The sequence below is a fragment of the Corvus moneduloides genome, chromosome 2 (assembly GCF_009650955.1).
Source record: "Corvus moneduloides isolate bCorMon1 chromosome 2, bCorMon1.pri, whole genome shotgun sequence".
In the NCBI taxonomy this organism is placed as follows: Eukaryota; Metazoa; Chordata; class Aves; order Passeriformes; family Corvidae; genus Corvus; species Corvus moneduloides.
In genome coordinates, this window is record NC_045477.1 from 54967165 (window position 1) to 54987350 (window position 20186).

Below are 20186 nucleotides of genomic sequence, written 5' to 3' on the forward strand. Positions count from 1 at the left end.
AATGCATGTAAATTATACTAATTTTCTAATTAGAAATGCTTTATGATTAATTCTCATCTAAAGTACATGTGGGGGAAAAGCAGGACTTACATTATCCCAATAGGCAGGTTCCAGTACAATCAATGAGACAGTGACAGAATGCACAGTAAGGAGTCACAGTAGGGTCCTGATCTTGCAACTGAACTTTCACAAAAAGAACCCCGCACAACTGCAGAATCTCCTGAATTTCAATAGGGCCCTACCCACACATAATCAATTACAGAGTCTGCCTATGTGGGAGTAACAACAGCGAGAACAGGACCTGTTCCTCCACACACCTGCAAAAATACCAAGATTAAAAAAAAATAAAATTAGTAACATGCAGCAAAACCTACTGATAGCCTGTTTTATTACAGCATTTAGCACATAATAAAGAAGTTCCATACATCTTTAAGTTGCATAGTATTTATAGGAATTTTTAGCTCCTTCTTTAAAGAATGTTGGCTTAAAATTGCTTATGAATTTTACATGTAGTGACAGCACATTATGGAAGCTTTTATTGATGTTACTTGAAATTTAATTTTTTAATTATCATTTTCTAAAGACTAATAATCCTAGTTTCTTTGATCTGTTGTGCATGTCACTTTTTAGTGCTTCAACCTTCTTAAAATCTGTCCCACAACACCCATTGTAGGGACACAGCATAGGCCTGTGAATTTATTGATGTCTTCATGACTGTGAAAGTATCTGACCACATATAGTAGCATCCAAGACCAAAGCCTTCAAAAATACATAATAAAAAGCAGTTTAGAATTAGTCATCTTTAGACTAAAAAGTGGCAGGTTTTTAAAACAAAAAGTCCTTTTGAAAATTCTTTGCTAAGTTTAAGGACTTCATGAACACCATTTAAAACACAGGAAGCACACAATATAGTGTTAAACAAGAATACACCACCACTTTGCTGTTCACACAAAACTAAACATCCATTATTTGACCTTACTCTTCTTATTAAAAACATATCTATGTTGATCTTTAAAAGGAAAATGTTACAAGTTACAATATTTTTATATATTATAACCATTTAAAAGCAGGTTAGCCATAGGTTCCATTAAGTAATATTTAACTGGTGACACTATCACTACAGGTGATAAAGGTTTTAAGAACCAATAGATCCTAGAAATATGCAAAAAATTTTTCTTCATTCCTTTGATACATATAGCTCTGCAGAAACAACAATACTTAACAAACAAACAAACAAAAAAGCTGGGACCAAATGAAAGGATTTGAGAATCTAATAGACAAGCCAAAAGTTTCACAAAATGGAATGCAGCTTGTTTGGGGGTTTTTTTGGTGATGACTAATTGTTCTCTTCTTGGCTTTGACTTTGTGAAAAAAAAAAAACAAACATGAAAATTAACAGAAAATGGAAAAGAGTATCACAAGTTTTTGTTCCTTGCTGCCAGACTGATGGTTTTCAGCTGGGCAGGAGGACAAACAAAAAAGTTGACATTTCAAGACAGTTACCTTATGATACTGAACTGGAAGTGTTTCTCCTCATGTTACTTCTTTCAAATTTTACATTTCATATGCATGACTCTTAGGCTTCTGTTATTCTGAGAAATTCAACTGTTTCTAAAGAATATGCTCCAGCACTAAATTCTGTTGAAAGAGTGTCGTGTCTTGACCCTTGTCTAACATTACGCAAAAAATTTAAAAATATCAGACATATGCCAAGTTAGTGTGCCTACCTGAGCCTGTACAGTGAGTGAGGCAGCACCTCTGGCAAGTGTAACCTGCCCATTTCTCACTGACTGAGACGAATGGACAAGACAAAATTTCAGTACAATTTTGGTGACAAAATCAAACAGCTACAGATCTAGCATTTCCCAAGTGGCAATGCAGTGTGGTAACTTGATGCAGCCTGATCCCAATATTGTTTTCTGTCCCTGTTTCCAGCTCCACATCTCTCTTCACAAAGGAAGTTAATCGGAATACAATGCATATTTTCTGCACTGTTCCAAGAGAGAAGGTTGTAGGATGGGTCAGGGACACATAGCTGCATTCTAAACTACAGTCAGTTTCTAGAGAGAGCTGAAAACACAAATTTACAATTCTGACAGCCTAAGGAATAGCTCAGAGCTAACATCCAAACAACCAAAGAAATGAAATACTGAAGCTGCCTCAGCAGTTCCCTTCTCTGACATGGACTAGAAAAACATGTTTCTAATCCAGGTATAGAAAATACCATATCACGCAATAATTCACAAGTGGTTTGGGAGACTAGAAGGCCCTGGCAAAACCAAGTTTTTTTCATGACTAGCAGAAGTAATTAAGTCTAGTTACCTATCAGCACACTTATAGGTGCCACCAACACACTTGTGCCAAAGCTAGCTTGGCTGTTTCCCCACTCCCTTCTAAACAGATTTTTCTGAATTTCAGCTTCTGATGTTTAGGGGAACAAGAGGCAGCTCACATTGTGGCTAGATCTGAGCCACACATTGACTGGCAGACCAACCAAGCATGCCGACCTGCAAGGCAACAGGTTGAACAGAACAGAAAATTTCTGAGTCCATGCTGCAATTTCTTCTACCCCAGGGCACAAATTTGAGTCCCTTCTCTACTCACAGCTGCTAAATTTCATTCAAATTGCAGAAACTTGACTTTGTGACCTCTACCTCTATATCAAATGCAGCTGAAATCAAGCAGTGGATTCTAAAGTTATTAGGCGATAACACGATCCTATATATCTTGTTTTGCTCAGAAACTAGACATGAAAACACCGTAGCATAAACACTGTGAAAATAATGATTTTTATGTCACTTATTGTTTTCATTCAGGAATTACACCACAAAGTCAGATACAACAGAACAAAATAATTACATGGTGATAGCATAACTGAATCCAGAGAATGTAGAGACTGTTTCAATAAAACTGGCTTCATTTCACCAAGGTGAACAGGGCCCTAAATACAAGTCGCTTCATAAAGGTGAAAATTTAACAGAAATACAGTATTATATTTGTTTTTTAACTTACCACGACTATAACTGACTGCTCTTCATGGAGATCCCTGCTTCTCTTCCAACTCCATACTGTCTTTCCTAAGGCTTAAGAAAAGTTCAGTGATACACAGTTCAATAAAACAGCCACATCAAGTCTACTCAGTCTATTCAACAAACCTGGACTTTTGCAGGGTTTTTGGTTGGGTTGGTTTTCTTTTCTTTTTTTTTTCTTTTTTTTTTTTTTAAGAATAAGCATAGTGATTTTTTAAAGCATCACCTTAAAATCCTGATCTTACTGTCTGGCTTCCAATACCCCAAATTAGGGAATAGTTTTTAATTATATGTAAAACCCGGTTCCTTTTCTATAAATAGCATCCACAATGCCCTCTTTACCCTTTCTATTGATATAGCACTAAATTTTTAACTTGTGTATTTCTCACTAAAAAGGCATACTTGAAATCAGAGGGCTTTATTTGTGGCTGGATTCCAGGAACTGATGAAGGAAGGAAAGAAATTGAAAAAGTATAATGACCTCTCTAAAACTCTAGTAAAAAAGAAGAGAGACAAAGAATAATCAGTGTGGAAAAGTTAATAGAAAACTGGACATTAGAGGAAAGGTTAGCAGGACACAACAGGTATAAAAAGAGTCAGGGAAGTGAAAGTGATTCAACCAAAAGGGGACGGAACAAAAGAAACAAAGTTATATTCTTAGCAGGGTAATGAAAACAAGCTTTTTGAAACTGTTCGACATTGGCCTACCTCTCCTTCTGTTAAGTAAAAGAATTACTTCAAAAAAAGAATCAATTCAAAAAATGCCTTAAAAAAACCTTAAAACCATTTAACTTTAAGCATTTGGAGTATCTAAACTCTGCTCAGCTGAACAACTAAAGAAGTGCTTAAATTTGAAAATCAATTTACATCCTATTGTTATCTTTCACTAGGTCTGTAGTATCAAAAACACATTCAAAACTGAGCCCGAGCTCCTTAACCTAGTAACACTCAGACTCACACATTGGCGCTAGTCGGGATCCAGCCCACTGGTTACCAGACAGGCAAAGTCAAATACAAGATGCAAGGGACTAACGTGGATTCAGACTCTTCTCTCCCATACTCATACAAGTATTTTTACTTAAGTGCAAGACTAATTGTTTGATGAAGAGAACGCAAACAGTTAAGTGCTCCAAGTTAATTCAAGAATCAGCTCTCTAAAAGAAAACTAAAGAAAAAATGGCTGAGAAAGAACAAAGCAACAGATTGTTGAATCTGCATTAAAAATAAATGACCTCTGGGTTACATCTCAATGCACTGTGCCTGAAAACCGCTGCTTCTTTCTGGTTTAAGTATTAAACCTTGTTTTTAAAACATGAAATGGTAAAGAACCCTGGCAAAGTTTAAACAAGTTTAGTGGTTGATAACAGCACTAAAGTAATTCTTAACACAGGGTGTAGTTCAGATATTGGCGTAAAGGGCTCGGCATCTCTCCTGGCTATTTAAACACATTTGTGCTTCCAAACCCAGTTTGGTAAACAGCTAGGACAGGGTTAATATCCCATATTCCAAGAAGATAAACTGTGGAAGTCATACACCAAAATAGGGTTCTGTCCCTTTTACTCCTTACTCTACAATACAGTTACTAAACGAAAACAGAAATTGAGCTATTTGTTGAGATACCAAAAAAGGTCTGGGGCATCTCTCAGCATTCTCTGAACTTCTGCTCACTGTGATCCATCTCCTGAATTATGGATCATTCTGTGCATCATTATTTTAAACTGTCACCTACCTAAATAACCAGGAAGCCAACATCAACACTTAACAACTATATTCTTACACACGCAAGCCCCTGCTACCAATATTCCATCCTTTATTTATAGCTGTAAAAGAAAGGAAACTCGTTTTTAAGATCTATGCTTAATAAATCTGCACATATAAAAATCATTACCTAATGATTCTTATGAGTAAGATTAAAGACCTGATTAAAGCAGTGAGTTAAAGAGAGAATTAGTTCCTCTGTATATTCAGTCACATTTTCACGAAATGGCTAAACAAAATAACGTTTTGTTCTTCTCAGGAGAATTATGAGCACTACTAAAATTTTATAAACAGTGTGAAGCTCAGAGTTGAAAATTTCTCAGAAATTAGGAAACTAGAGAAGCAAATTAACAACTTGCATCAGTCTTAAAAGAAAAAAATTGTACAGTAAAAGAGCAAACAAACTAATAACTAGCCAAAAGCACTTCCAGATCCCCCACTCCTGCATTCACTGCAGTAGCATTTCATTTAGTTGCAGGCATACATATCTGCCAAATTTAAGCTTCAGTCTTTCAAACAGTTTCACATATCCTGAACTTCACTCTTCTAAGCAGTGCTACTGATAAAACTATTCATGTGAACAGTTAAGCACATGCACAGGACTAAGGTTGAAGAAAGTAATAAAGAAATTAGCTAATGAATTCAGTGTATAACTAACAATTATTTTTGAAGTTGAGGACAGCGAGGAAAAAAGCAAAGCTTGAAAAATTACCAGCTGAAATACAGGCTGTGAAGGAGAAATTAGGTTATGGTCCCAGAAATTACCCTACAAAAATCTAACTTCAATACCTATAAAATAACAGAATCAGTGCTAAACAGGAAAAAATAATAGAGAATCCCTAACTTAATAGTAATGATAACCACACTCTTTTCTCACCATTTGATGAGTCTTCTTTCGTTCAAGGTTGAAGTTCATGGGTGCTGTGGAGAAGATCATTTGGCAGCTGTTCTGCTGTAATTAATCCATGAATAAAGAATGGACTTCAGTTTTCACAGATACCAAGCCAGAACTTTTCACAACCATTAAATCCACAGAAATATTAAAACGTTTAGAAGTTACAGTTGACCATTTAAGCAAAACTTTACCACAGAACCTAAGTTTAATACCAAATCCTTTCTTAAATCCTCAGGGATACATTTGTTACTATGAGTCAGGCCTACAGATATGTTGGAGTCAATGCTACAGGATGTTAACAAAATATAGAAATCCAACCTTTCGATGACTATACCACTAGTCTTCATGCTACATTGAGCATTTTAGTGGCTCCAAAAAAAATCTAAATGGAAGGTTTGCTATTGATAAATCAGGAGGTAAAAGAAAAAAGCTAGTTTTATTTTTCATGTGAAAGTTCATAGGAAATCTAATAAAGTATTTGCACATCCTAAGCCAGCACATACTTCCTGCAGTCCTTACAGTCCACAGAAACATCCTTAGATCAGGTTTATTCTGGCAAATTCAAAACTTTCTTTTCATTGTACAATAGTAAATGCTGTCCACTTTAGTCCTTTCTAGATTACAACCTCTATCATTGCTACCAGACTAAAATTGCAAAAGCAATGAGTTCCAAATCCTGTATTTGTCAGGGTACATTAGAGACTGAATGGCTACAGCAGAAGGTAAAACACACATAAAGGAGGATGCCCAACTACAGTTACTAGGTTATTAAACTGAAACTTTAAACTTCAAGTGATACGAAATTTACAGGGGAGGCCTGAAGGGTGGCTTAGATGAACCTATAACAAGGATCTAGAAGGCTGGATGAGCATCAGGGACAAGGCAGGGCTCAAATTAGAAAAATAAGTAGGAAAAAAATTCAAATTTCCACTGGCTGTATGTCCATATACAATACAAACACTGAATACCAAAACAATATGTAGGTGTGCAATTATTATAATTATGTGGGTATACCTTAGTGCCCCCCAATTGGTCTAACTTACCCAGGAACTGGTGCAGATGAAATGGAATAACATGCAAGAACCCAGGCAAGTCAAAGAATCTAACTAAAAAGCTACACAGTAATGACACAATGCCAGTTTTCATTACAACAAATTCCTCTAATCCTCATAGTTGTAAAACAAATCTTAAAAACACAGAGCAAGGTAATTTGTAAAGTAATGCATGCCTGAGCCAGAAGACAGCCTCCAGCTTTCTAAACATCCTTAGCTATGAGCTTCTGTGTCATTTCAGCAGACAAGTACCTTGCTTTGGTTTTGCCACCTCTCAATTGGATCTAAGCAATCCAGTATATCCAAGCACGAAGTCTGCTGCATATAGGACACTCCAAGTACAGAAAGCTGGGGGGATGTCATCTCAGCAACGCAGGTTATTATAAGCCCTTCTTTATACTGATTTTCTCTAGACTTTTAATTCACAAATTCGGGGTCTCAGGATCCTCCAGGGCATAAATCCAGGATTCCTAAAGAAGTGTCTTCTAGGTCTCTAGACTGGATCCAGTTATCAACAGTTTCCTTCGTCTGACATAAGAGAACCTGTGCAAGAAGTGGGAAAAAAAGTTGTCATTTCTAGAGACAGAACTTTCTCAAGGCTGGTGAAAGTCTAAGGAATGAAATTGCCTAAGAGCTAAAGGCCATCAGGAGTCTAACTGCACCTTGCTTGAAGAACAAAACCCATTACTTCAGCCTTACCTCACTAACATAAAGACATAGGGTGTATGGAAGAGAAGACAGATACAATAAACTGAAAACATTCAATTACACATGCTCCTTTCCTTGGCAACAAGAGAACAGGTAATATGACAAATGCTGGTCATGTCACTTATTACCATATCAGGAGATTCTCTGACAATCTAATGGCATTCTCTGAGGAGAAGAACCTGTAATGCAGGACAGGCACTATGAGGAGGTGTTCAGATAGTGCTGTAATGAAGAAAGGATTCCATTATAGAAACTGCAGCTTAACCTCATACCTACTACCACAGCAGATTAGACATATACCACTCTGATGAGTCCAAGTTGTTTGGAATGGAAATCTGATCTAAAGAATTGACATCATTTTTGGGGAGGCTCAAAATCCCTTTCTTTTCCTTCTGTCCTCAGCTGTGCTCCTGCTGTGACTTTTTGGCTTGGTTAGTCACTGGGGAAACAAACTGATCATCCTCTCCCAGATGCTACAGCTAAAGAATGCAATAGCCATCTCCTCTTATATGGGTTTTTACACTACAGCAGTTGCCTTTCTCGCTTGTTCTAATTCGCAGTTAAATATTTACCCATTCTGGTCCACAAATTATTATAATTGTGCATTATTTAAGTTAAGAGATATGGTTAGAAGGTGTGAACTAAGACTATTATATTAGGTTTAAGCTTTATGCAGTCCAAAGTAATTCTGAGAATAATGATTGTGTAATGTCACTATTAGCTTTGTAAGTCCGAAACACAAGAGCAAAATAATGAAGAGAACTACTCAGTATGCTTACACGTAATAACATACATTTCAGTCTGTGCAGAACTGGGGCCTATATGTATTAAGAATGGAACCTGAGAGCAAGTACTAGATATTAGGGGATGTAAAGATTTTACTTTCATTAAAAATCTTAATGAAATCTTAGGAATGTTAACTGCAAGGACAAGAGTGTCCTATTCATATTAGAGAATACCATGGATCATAGAAACAGTGCATCACAGAATATTGACATACTATCTTCTATATCTTATTTTTACATTAGGGTTGGAAAAATGGGTGAAAAATAATAACTAGAAGTATTTTAGGGAAAAACTATACATAATCTAAGTACAGAGAAGTGGTATCAGCAATATTATAATTTTATATTTTTCTTTACTGTTTTCACTGCTATTTCTACTCCAAAGTTTTCTTTTCACAGGCACATAGCCTTCAGGAAAAAAAATTAGAAAACATGTGCTATCATTCTTTTCAGTTGAAAGGCACACTTACTGAAAATTTTGCTCAGACTAATTTTAATAAAAGAAGAGCAAAAAATATAGCGCAAATCATTTATATTTCCTCCTTTTTAACAGAATGGCTTTATGATCTGAAGTTTTGTCATCTGGCTCATTTTCACTGAGAACCTGGTATAAAAAAACTAGAAATCAGTTTCTTTAGTAGTACCAGACTTCAATTCAGAGGAAAATATAATAACATAAATGCATAATATTAGCTATGTGATTACTTACTTATTGCCTTGCACTACTTTCTTCCTAAGGAGCTCCAGAATTACATACTTTCTGAGCAGCATTACTTTTCGTAGCCATGATGGTCTAAGCTTTTTGAGCCCAAAAGCTTGGTGTTTTGAACTGCGGCAGTTGGTTTAAAAAAAAAAAAAAGAAAGAAAAAAAAAAGGAGAGCGAGAGAAATAGAAATTACCTCTCCCTTTCAAAACTTGTTCCGCTTATATTTTATCAGTGCAGCTCTAGCAGGGAGCAGTGGAATCATGAAAAGCATTAGGCCCTGAGCCTGCTAGCGCTCGTCTGCCAGCAGTCCAAGCGAGTTCAAGAGGACTTGCTCACAGACGTGAAGATTTTGAAAGTCAGTGGGAACAGAGCTCCCGGACTCTCATTATGTACTTTTGAAAAACCTTCCCCAAAGTCATGGGAACAACAGTTTGCAGGTCTGAGGCCTCTGCTTTCCTTTTCATTTCTAAAAAGCGCATCAGATTAGGAAAAAAACCCCAAACACTGAAGCTAGAAAGTCCGAGGAGCGGCTGGCAGGGATGCGCTGGGTCTCCCAGCCGAGGCAGGGTCCGCGGAGCTCCCAGGGAAGGACCCTTCAGCAGGCACAAGTCAAGTGCAGACAGCGAGAGGCTCGGGCGGCACCGCAGCCTGCCTTCCCCGCGCGGCTTTCGGCAGCTCGCCAACCTCCATCTCGGCTTCCCCATCACTGAAACGCGGGTGGGAGCACTAACCCGGCCATCAGGTACCTTACGATCACAGCTTGGGGCGGAGGGTAGGATGCGGCGTGAAAATGAAAGTTCGCGTTCTCTCCGAGCGCTTTGCGCGCAGCCGAGGCGGGAGCGCTGCCCGAGTTGAACCTCACTCCGTCAAGTTCCTCCGAGTGAGCTTTTTGCCTTTTTTCTTTTTTTTTTCGTGTGGGTTTTTTTTTTTTTGTTGGTTTGGGGTTTTTTGGTTTTTTGTTTTTTTTTTCTTTGCAATGACCAGTGTAGTGCATTCCGGGCCCGCTGTGCCCCGAGATGAGCCCACACAGCTCCGCTCCACCGCTCGGGAGCTGCTCGCGAGCCCGGCCGGGGGGCGGCCAGGGGGGCGCCCCCGGGGCGCTGCCGCCCGGAGCCGGTGCGGCGGCAGGAGGGGGATGGGGAGCGGCGGCTACCAGGCGGGATCGGGATCAGGCCCGCGCGCTGCGGGCAAGCGCCGAGCGCTCCGACCCCTCCTCTGGCTGCGGCGGGGTGCGCGGCTATGGGGGGGACAAGGGGGGTCAGGCTGCAACCTGAGCGCAGCGGGAGCCGCAGGGGTCCTTGGAGGCGCGGGGGAGGGGGGGGGGGGACTCGGGTGGAGGCGCTGTTCATATTTTCCTCAGGTCCTCTTGGCGCACATCCCCCTCCCCCAGCCGGGCTTCCTTTCCCTACCTTCCCAAAATCCGCTATCGTGCCCCCCTATCCACCCCCCTCCCTTCCACCGGCGCCTTTACCTTGACAAGTTCGCGGGGCCAGCGGAGGTCTCGCTCCCCCGCTCTCTTTCTCCCTCTCTCTCTCTTGCTCCCTCTCTCCCACACACATCTCTAACGCGCCACCTCTCCCCCGCGGGCCCGGGCTCCGGGTGACATTTCTCTCCCTCTCTCTCTCTCACTCCCTCCTTCCCTCTCTTCCCCCCCAACCCCCCCTTTCCCCATTAGCGGCGGTTGGGTCGGGAGCGCGCGCTGACAGGGGAGGGCGTGGAGCGCGCGCGCGGGCGGCGGGAGCGGGGGGGGGAGGGGCGGCATTGACAGCGAGCGCCGTGTCCGTGCGGCGCTGCCGCCTCAGCCCCCGCGCGCCCCCCCCCGTTCCCGGCATGCCCCGGGGCGGCGGGGCTGGCGCTAACGAATTTGAATGAAGAGCCCTCCGCTCTTTCGGCGCCATTTTCGAGTGATGCCCGATCGCATCGCTGCTGCCGCCGCCGCGGGGGAGGCGCGGGGGCCGCCCGCCCTCCCGCTCCGCGAAACTCACCTCCCTTCCTCTCCGCTACCCTGCTTCCACCCTCACCGTCGCGCTTCGGAGCGGGTGCCGCCGCTGCCGCCGCCGCCGGCACAGGCGGTAAGATCCGGAGGGAGCGGGCGCGGCTGGGGCAGAAGGAGCTGGGCGGGCGGGCAGGGGAAGAGCGTCTTTGGAAAACGGGGGCAACCTGCACCCCGCCGCCGGGAAAAGTCACCTCAGGCGCCCGGTGGGCAGCGGACGGGAGGCTCCGGGAGCCGATCGCAGGTCCTGCGCGGATCTGTCACTCGCTTCTCTCAGCTTCAGCGGGCGGGAGCGGTCGTCTCCTCCGTCAGGTAACCCCGCTTGCTCCCTCGGGGCGCCACCGCGCCCAGGCGGGGATCCCGGGAGCGGCCCTTACACCCGGCCCGGGGAGAGCGGCGCGGGGGCGGGCGGGAGCCGCGGGACAGCCGGAGCTCCAGAGGGTCCCGGTGCCCCGCACTCCCGGGACATGACAGGACAGGCTTCCCCTCATCTCCGCTCCCTACCACCCCCCCCCACCCCCCCCCGGGCCAGCGGATCCCTCCCTCCCGCCTTTCCCCCCCCCTCCGCCGTGGAAATTTCGGGGCAGCGCCCGGGACACCGAGGTTCCTGCTTCCCGGCTCTGCAGCAGCAGCCAGGATGACTTCCACACTTACATGCACATCTCCCTTTCTCGCCCGCCGCCCCCAACCCCCCCACCTCCCGCCTCCTCCTTCCTCTCTCCCCGTGTTTTCGTAAACGGGATTAATGCCCCTTCTCTCTTTCTCTTCCCTTTCTCTTGTCCCCCCGCACCCTCCCACCCCCCAAAAAATATAGAGGATAACCTTCGGGGTTTTTTTTCTCCGTTTGTTTCCTCTCCATGTTAGCAGATTAACTTCTCCGTTTAAGCGCTTTCTCCACCTCCCACTCAATCGCTTGATTTCCCGTGTCGCGATACGGAGCCGCCTTTTGCAGGAACCCGGGTGACGGTCGTGCTGCCACATGCTGTCACATTTATCATCTCTGTCCCTTTGGGTATTAACGAATGACCAAAGTGCTCTTCATCCCCTATTGCACAGAGCTTTTTTTTCCCCCTCGTAGCGTTAAAACGCGAGTTTCCTTCCTGGACTAGAGGGGGGGAAACATAATCCGAGACCATTTGAATCATGCCAGCTATTTGTAGGTGTCTTTCCTCTCCTCCCACACACCCCAAAACCGAGTAAATACCCTCCCCATAGATAGCCCAGCCTAATACTGTGATCTGAGCTGGCCATTCACCTCCTCTTCTCCGCCTACAAAATTCTCTGTCTCTGTCACCCGGGTCGCTATTTGTCATTGGCTTAGCTATTTTTTGGTGGTTGTTTCTATGTCATTTCTCGGTGGCCAGCAGCACTCGGTCTCTCGTAGCTGTATGAATGCGATCGTGCTTATTGTGATAGGCGCCGCGATCTCTCTCGCAGCCTGAGCGCTGGGCGATTCCCCCGCCGCACACACACACACATGCACACATAATATGTGACACGGTGCCTTTTTCTCCACGACGCCGTTTAACCCCCTCGGGGCCGGCTCTGGCGTGGGCGCTCGCGTTTCGGAGTTGCGCACACAAGCTCACAAGGCATCTTTTTTGTGGCGGGAGCGCCGGCGGGGACAGCACCGTGCGGCGGGGCAGGGAGGGAGCTCAGGCGCTGCCAGGCCAGAGGGCTCCTTCCCAGCCACAATTTCTAAGCGTTACTTTTTATTCCCCTTCTTACTTCCCTCTTCACTTTCGGCAGCCCGACCTTTTTTTATTATTATTCATTATTATTTTTAATTTTTTTTTTTCCGGAGGCAAGAAAGCGTATGGATATTTTCCCCGATGCCGTGTGAGCGGCGGGCGCCCGGGGCTGCCGTCGAGCTGGCGGGCGCGCAGGATGCGCAGCGAATGCAGCATCGGGCCCCCTGTTAAGGCTCCCGTTCAGCGGAGGCTGGACCGGCTGCTGCCCCCCCTGGTTGCCTGCGGGGACGCGGGGCTGGGGCTGGGAGGTTGGACCGGGTCACAGCCTTTCCCCGCTCCTCTTCCTCCCCCCACACTGCCCCCCCCCGTCCCCCCGCTACCCCCCCGCGCATCCCTCCGCGGCGTTCAAAGCCAGAAGCGGCCGCCTTGCGCTTAGCACCCCGGCCACCGAAAATAACGAGTTAACCGAGGGACGTAGGAGGGACGTAGAGAAGAGTTGGGGTGCAGAAGTGCTGTACAAAAGATTTCTGTGTACATGGCTGAGAGCGTGTAGTCTTAAAGTGAAATGCAAAACTTAGCGTTTCCAGCATAGCAACTGGATTGTGATTCAAGGTATTTTCTGTGTAATGCAGAAATCCAGCAGTTCAAGGAGATTTTTCTGTCTCGAATCCTTAGTTTCCCTGGATTCTTTTAATCCAGTACATAAATTACACATTTTCAGTTATTTTTTCCTGGGAATAGCTGCTTGGTTTGTCTCTGCAATTCATACTTTTGTGCCCTGATAGAGAATTCAGCTTAATCCCTGAAATTGAGATACTAGTAAGATCCTATTGAGATTTAGCACTCATTTCTTTAGCTCTGCATCATTACTTTCAGAGTGTTTTCAGAAACGGTTTTAACAGTCAGTATGGGAATGGGCACAAAGCTGTTTCACTGTAGCTGTGTATACTTTGAAATATCAGGATTTGAAGAGATTTACACTGCTCAGCTGTGGAAGTGCACTCACAAATACTGACTTTCACTTTCAATGAAATAACTGTCCTGACTCATAGCTAATTTACAAAAAAACCCCTATAATTCAGTATTGTGCAGGTGCGTGTGCGTTTTCCCCCACTATTCGATAGTCATGTTCAATAGCATGCAATTTATACCTATTTTTCATTTTAATTAAAATCCGTGCTTAGCACATATTTGACTACATGAAACAACTGCTCTTTTAAGCTTTTTTATTTCTCAGCTGCACTGTTCTCATATTTTACAATTACATAAAGGTGGGTGTGGCTAAAATGAAAGCAGTAAGCAATCTGATATGAATATATAGTGTCTTCTAAGTGAGTTTTCCGTTCTTATATTTGATGTACTCCTTATTTTGAGATAGTTAGGGGGAAAAAATCATGTAGCTTAAATAGACCCTTGTAGAGCTGCTTGCATTTTTTACCTCAGTTAAAATGTCAAACATTAACTGGGATTACTTGGCCCTGGAAAAGTTACATTTGGAGGAAATATCAATTGAACTTAAATATGTAAATGTATATATTTATATTATATCAATAAGTGAAAGCTGAAGTTCTACGCTTAATTAAACCTTGCTTAGGTATCAAATGTAGCATAGTGTGTGTATTTTTTTTTTCCTTTGTTTCTTTTCAGTCTAATCCTTTATCTTGATTCTTAGGAAAAACATCCAAATAAGCTTCAGTTGGTTGGGGCTTGTTTTTTTTCTTTTTCTGCTCTAAAGTTATACTGAAAGTTTCCAAGAGGTACCCTCTCATTTTATAGATATGTATCTACTGAAGCTTGAAGTAACTCTTGAGAATTTCTAATTTTCAGAAATAACAGTAATTTGAAAGTGTGACTGTGTATCTGTGTGACTTTTTTGTGTGCTAGGCTAGTACTTCATAGGAAGCTTATTGTAGTAACATTTTAAAGGCAGGCTACATATACGATACCAAGGTATCATGGGGTTCTTTTTCTGTTTAGTTTGTTGTTTGGGTTTTTTTTATCCTTAATGTCTGGAATTCTGAACCTATCACTATTCCATCCAAAATGTAATATCATGGAAGGAAAAGTAAATTGGAGTCTTTAATTCCTTAATTATGTTTATGACTAATAAGTCAAATTCTGCAGTGAAGTACAACTGGAACTGCATACAAACTACCTGGTTCTGTATACCCTGCCTGTGAACACTGTGTGAAGGTGCACATCTTATCCATCTTGAGTGTCAAAAACCATCCTAACAGGTGTATCACTACTTTTCTGATACACTTTTACACATGTAAAAGCACATGAGCTTTCTTTACAGGAAAAGTAGCCACGTATCAGTTAGTATTTCTTTTATAGGACCTTACTGGGTTCTGTTATTTGCACTGGGGAGCAATTAACTACTGAATATGTAAGGGAGAATCAAGAAGCTTATCACTGTATTCTACGAATATGCTGCAGGTATTCTGCCTCGTAAATGTAGTCATCCACCCACACCCAAAGGCCCATAGCAAGTTATTTGAGTAATTCACATTCATTACAAACTGTCAAGGGTAGAGTGCATCTTGGACTAGTTTTGACTGTCTGTGAAAGAACTAGGGAATGAAATTGTAAGCTTTTTGTGTAGAAACAAATATATTTTTATCAGAAAGTTTTTAAAACTAAAAATAACTTCATCTACACCCGTAAGTGTTCTCCACTGATTTTTTTTCACTTATTTATCATTATAAGTGCTAAACACTTAATATCTAACACTGGAACCTGATCTCAAAAAATTGTTTTCTATTATCAGTAATACTTGGAAAATTTTGTTTGAACAGACTGCCCAAATTATTTTTGTACTTAGTCCCCTGTGACTCTTCCCACACCCATCTATTTGTTTAATAGAAGTAGTAATGTATTTTAAAGATAGAAAAAAAAAGGTGATATGCCCCTCAAATAGAAAGGGAACATCAGACAGAGTAGAGAGGTGTAGCCACAGATTTCCAGTAACCTCTTTTAGTCAGTGAAAATGTTGCTTTGCAATTTTTTTTTTTTTTTGTGCATTATTGGCAGGAGGTGTGTCGAATTTTTAGGTTACTGATATATTAATACATAAGTTGGATTTCAAAAGGAATCTCTTTATTGAAAAATGTCTTCATTGTGGATACTGGGCAATTTCAGAAATTTTCAGAGCAAGCTAGGTATGAAAATTTCTGCCCATAAGTGTGTAAGGCAATGTCTGTACTGATTATTTTTTTAACCCTTTCCTGTAAGTTTTTAAAACACTCATTCTAATAACAGAACTTTGGGATACATTTGATATTACCACAATTGAGGAATAGTTCTGATCTTAGCTTTGAATGCTGTGTGAGAACTTCAGAAGATTTGTCTGAGTGTTAGAGGAGGGTAGCACAACTTGAGCTCTAGTCCAGCTAGCACTTAATGTGGATCAATTTTTTACTCTAATATTTGCATATAATAATATTTTTAATGTATTATTAAAAACAAAAAAATGGTCTCTTTACAGAGAATACTAAATTTTTGAACTTTTATTCTAATTCTAAGCACTTTTCCATAGCTCGACAATGAACAGTTGCTAGTGTATAAGGATGACCTCACACACACACATTTATTACCATATGCACACAACAGTAGAAAATGTAAATTATGTACATTTAGCTTTTATTTTGTTAAAGGTTTCCCCAGATGTCTTCTAAACCTGAAGGCGATATTGTTATATTGCTCAAAACTGAAAGATAGGAGTGACTTTCAGTGATCGTTATTAATGTCTAAAGGAAACCACTGTTAGAAATAGGACCCCCCTGCTCCGTGACTATTTAGTTTGTTTTCAGACACTGCAGTGAGTGTATTTGGAGTAAATAGTTTATTAATAAACTTTTCAACATTGAATCTGGTTACAACTAATTATTTTATTTAGCATGAACTGAAATTCACTTGAAGATTTGGTCTGAGAAAAAGAGAATTACACATCGAATAGGGCTTAGGCATGTATTTTCATTTAAAATAGCTTTATGTAAGTCCAGTTTCAATATAATCTTCAGGTATGTTAATATAAGCACAGAGGGGGACCAAACTTTTTGTGGGTTTGGTTTAAGAACAAAAACTTTTTTTTAAAAGGTGAAATAGATGATGTGTGGAATACACGAACATACAAACTCCTTTTTCTTGTTAAAGCAGGGTGCTTATTATAATTCCATAGCTGTGAGGGGGTTGTAGTATTTTCTCAAATACTCTTAAAGAATAAAGAACAAATTTATGGAAGTATTTGTAAGCAGGTGACCTGATCTAGGCATCAGCTACTCATTTATTAGGCATAGGATGTGTCTTCTTATAGTGTCTACAGTGAAAAAGTTCAAATAAAGTCAAAGTAGATTTAAGATTTTGGCTGTGTGAATGCAATATTTCCTCCAGTAGCTATTTGACTATAGTTACTGCGTCTGTCAAGTTATACTTTGTTCTTACCTGATCAGGGCTGCCTTTCCGCCCCCCCCCCCCCCTTTTTAAGTTTTAAAATTTTGTTTTATCTCTCAGAATGTATTATATGACTTTAGTTTTCCATTATATGTTTTAAAGTAGCTAATATTTGTAGGCTAGATTTTAATAAAGGCAATAATGGTACTGCCTTGAAGAGCAAAAAAATTTAAAACTCCTTAAAGTGAAACACTAGAATTTAAATACTTAACAGTCAATAGCATATTTTAGGAAATATGGAAATATGGCAGTAGTAATCACACATCCATTAAGTAGTTTACTTACTAAAAAAACTTACCTGTTTGCTTGTTTGAGGGTGGGTGGAGAAGGGAGGGATTGGTAGTGGGTAGGACGGGAGAACAACACCCCTTGCTCCTTTTTTTTTTTTTTTTTTTTTTTTTTTCCCCCCCTTTTCCTTCCTCTTCCTTTCATCTTAAAATGCTGCGGGAAGAATGAAAGCAGAAACATGCTAATCTGATTTGTTTCAGGAGGCTTCTGATAATAAAGAGGCATATCACAGGTGTTCCTAATCAAGTCAGTTTGGCTTAAAAAAAAAAGTATTTTTAAAATTAGGATTTCCTGTAACATAGACAATGCGAGGGTCAAGCTGATGACCTACATCTATGTTTGGGGATCAACCATGAAACTGTGGGTGTTGGAAATATGTTATAATACATGACATTTTTATTGCAGGTTTTGACCTTTCAATAGAGAGCTGATTTTGGAGAACGGCTTACTCCTGTGATTGAAAAACTCTCTGGAAGGTTGATGGAGCATGAGCATGGTATATATTATATTAACATTTCTCTTATTACATATGTTCTTTATTTTTTAAAATGTACACAGTAGTATAACTTATTCAGATCATTCAAAATAGGCCAGTTCTGATGGGATTGTTCAAGAATTTATTATTTGTTAAAGTAATTTTTCTTTACACTCCCCCTGTAAAATTATAAAACACTTAAGTAAAAGTATTCACACAAGCTGTGCTCAGAAGAAAATGAAGTGGCCAAAAATATGTATAAAAAAGCTGAGTTTGCAACAGCCTTGATTCGAGTGATATAAATTCTCCATATAGTATTGTTCTCATATTCCTGTCTTGGGAATTAGTCCAACTGAAATGTTGCTAATCCAAAAAGAAAGTATGGATGATATAAAAAAAATTATTTTTCAATAACTTTATTTTTTTGCTGGCAGGGTGTGTTAAAGAATAGAATAGAGAGCTAGCTGAGTGCATTTCCATGTAGTGTGTAAAATTTGGTTTTAAAGGCATTAATAAGCTAGCTACCTGACAAGCAAAGAAGCAGAAAACAGAAAAAAAACAGGTCTTCAGAGCCTTCCACCTGTACCAAAATAGTCAGAAATTTTATTTATTTACTGTATTTGTTGGTAAATAGATATTTTGTAGTAAAACACTGAACATTTAAGAGGAATTAATGTGGATTATGCTACACTCATATTGCAAGTCCTGCTTTGCACTAAAAGTACTCATTTGGCTGAAACTGAGAAATCCATTCAGAGTAATCATAACCTATCTACTCATATACGAATAGTCTTAACTAACCATTTACACAGACACTTGAAATTAAAATAGTAACTGGTCTTGGATTGAGTAAATTTATTGAAATACTAAATGGAGTAGTAAAATCTGTAAGACTTTATCTTCAGCAGTATATATTACAGTACAACAAATTTTATGAACATGTTGTGACTTTAGCAATTCCAACTTTCAGCTGGAATTCAGTTTTTATCCTTAATCAAATCTGTCTGTCTTCAAAAGCACATTTTTTTGTAGGAAGTAATTGTACCATAAAATCAGAGAAGTTTTGAAAACCCAAAATTTCAGTTTATCCCAGTAACTCCTAATTTCTACCAAGCAACTCCAGTGAGGTGTAAATTTCATATTTCCTCATTGTTGTAACTAAGGGCTAGTAGAACTGAAGAATTACTGGAATTTACCAGTAATACACCTCCTGTTATAGAAGTATTTGAGGCAGATGGGTTCTGAATATATTTTTCATACAGTACTATGATTTTAGGGTAGTTAAGGCCTCCTAGAGAAAATTATCAGTTGAGTAAGAAAACTTTGAATACAGAAAGTATAGGAAGTAAACCTTAACTTTGTATAAGCTTTGAAGTTTGTGATTAGTGAGTAGGTAATTCTTTCAGTTTTAATCCTTTCTTTATGTGATTAAACACACAGTGAAAGTACTTCTACTAATGCTTAATCGTGTTTGGGTAGCATGCCTAATATGCTCCCAAATAAATAAATATTTCGGTCTGTCCAGAGACTGGTTTGGATGTTCTGCATTTCTGTTTTTTCTTTTTTTTTTTTTTCTTTTTTTTTAACTTTTTTTTCTTTTTTTTTTTTTCTTTTTGCTACTAGCTTTCTTAGGAAAATAAGGATTTCAGGATTTCACTGAATAGTTTGAGTTTGTTCTTTTTTTTTTCCTGTACAAAAGCAGTTACATTCTTGTTAATGAAAATCAGGATTATATTGCAAGGCAAAGGTATCTAAGGCTCCCTTGTGAGATATTTAAAAGGTGAAAGTTTGATGGAGTGTTCCTTGGTCTGACACAGGTTCAGAGTATTTCTCATAGATTCTTATTCAGCAAAAAAGGTGGTTTCTGGTTCATAACTGTAAATCAAAGGGATTTAGGGCCTAATCCTGCAAACTTTAATGTACACAAGTAGTTCTAATGACTCACTACCATGAATAAGGATTTGCAGAATCATATTCTCATTAGATGCACACTTTATTTCCTTTTACAAATTTAGTATATATTTAAGTATTTAGAACTTTAGGACAGGTCTAAATGCTTTTTTAGAAAGTGCAAAGAGTTTTGCAGTAATGTAGTAATTGAGTCTTACCCACTTACAAGCTCTAATATCTTTTAAGAGTGCTGCAGTTGTCAGTTATGATTAGAGTCCACTTATGGTGTTGATTTGCTCTAGAACATTTTTGTGCTGAATTTTGGCCCATATTAATTTTAAATTTTTTTTTTCTAGAGCTATTTTGTACTTGGTAGTCAATATGACTGTTTCTTGATCCAAAGAGTAGGTGAAACTTTCAAGAAAGCTGGTGGGGTGTGTTCGTTTTATTTTCCTACTCTTAGC

The 20186-nt window shown here is 40.3% G+C and overlaps 2 long non-coding RNA genes across 6 annotated transcripts in view; one reads left to right on the plus strand and one right to left on the minus strand.

Moving 5' to 3' along the window:
- LOC116439755 overlaps positions 1-10623 on the minus strand; it is a 94730-nt gene extending 84107 nt beyond the window's left edge. For 2 of the 5 annotated variants that reach the window (XR_004238263.1, XR_004238262.1), the window contains exons 1-5: positions 10405-10617; positions 6987-7277; positions 5665-5739; positions 3013-3083; positions 91-317 (exon numbers count right to left, since the gene is read on the minus strand). This is a non-coding gene — a long non-coding RNA (uncharacterized LOC116439755). Of the gene's footprint in view, positions 1-90; positions 318-3012; positions 3084-5664; positions 5740-6986; positions 7278-10404 lie in introns of all 5 variants that reach the window. The other 3 variants (XR_004238261.1, XR_004238259.1, XR_004238260.1) reach the window with 3 other exon arrangements.
- Positions 1-20186, plus strand: part of LOC116439756 — a 110966-nt gene that overhangs the window by 38485 nt on the left and 52295 nt on the right. The window contains exon 3 of the long non-coding RNA XR_004238264.1: positions 17763-17853. This is a non-coding gene — a long non-coding RNA (uncharacterized LOC116439756). The remainder of the gene's footprint in view (positions 1-17762; positions 17854-20186) is intronic.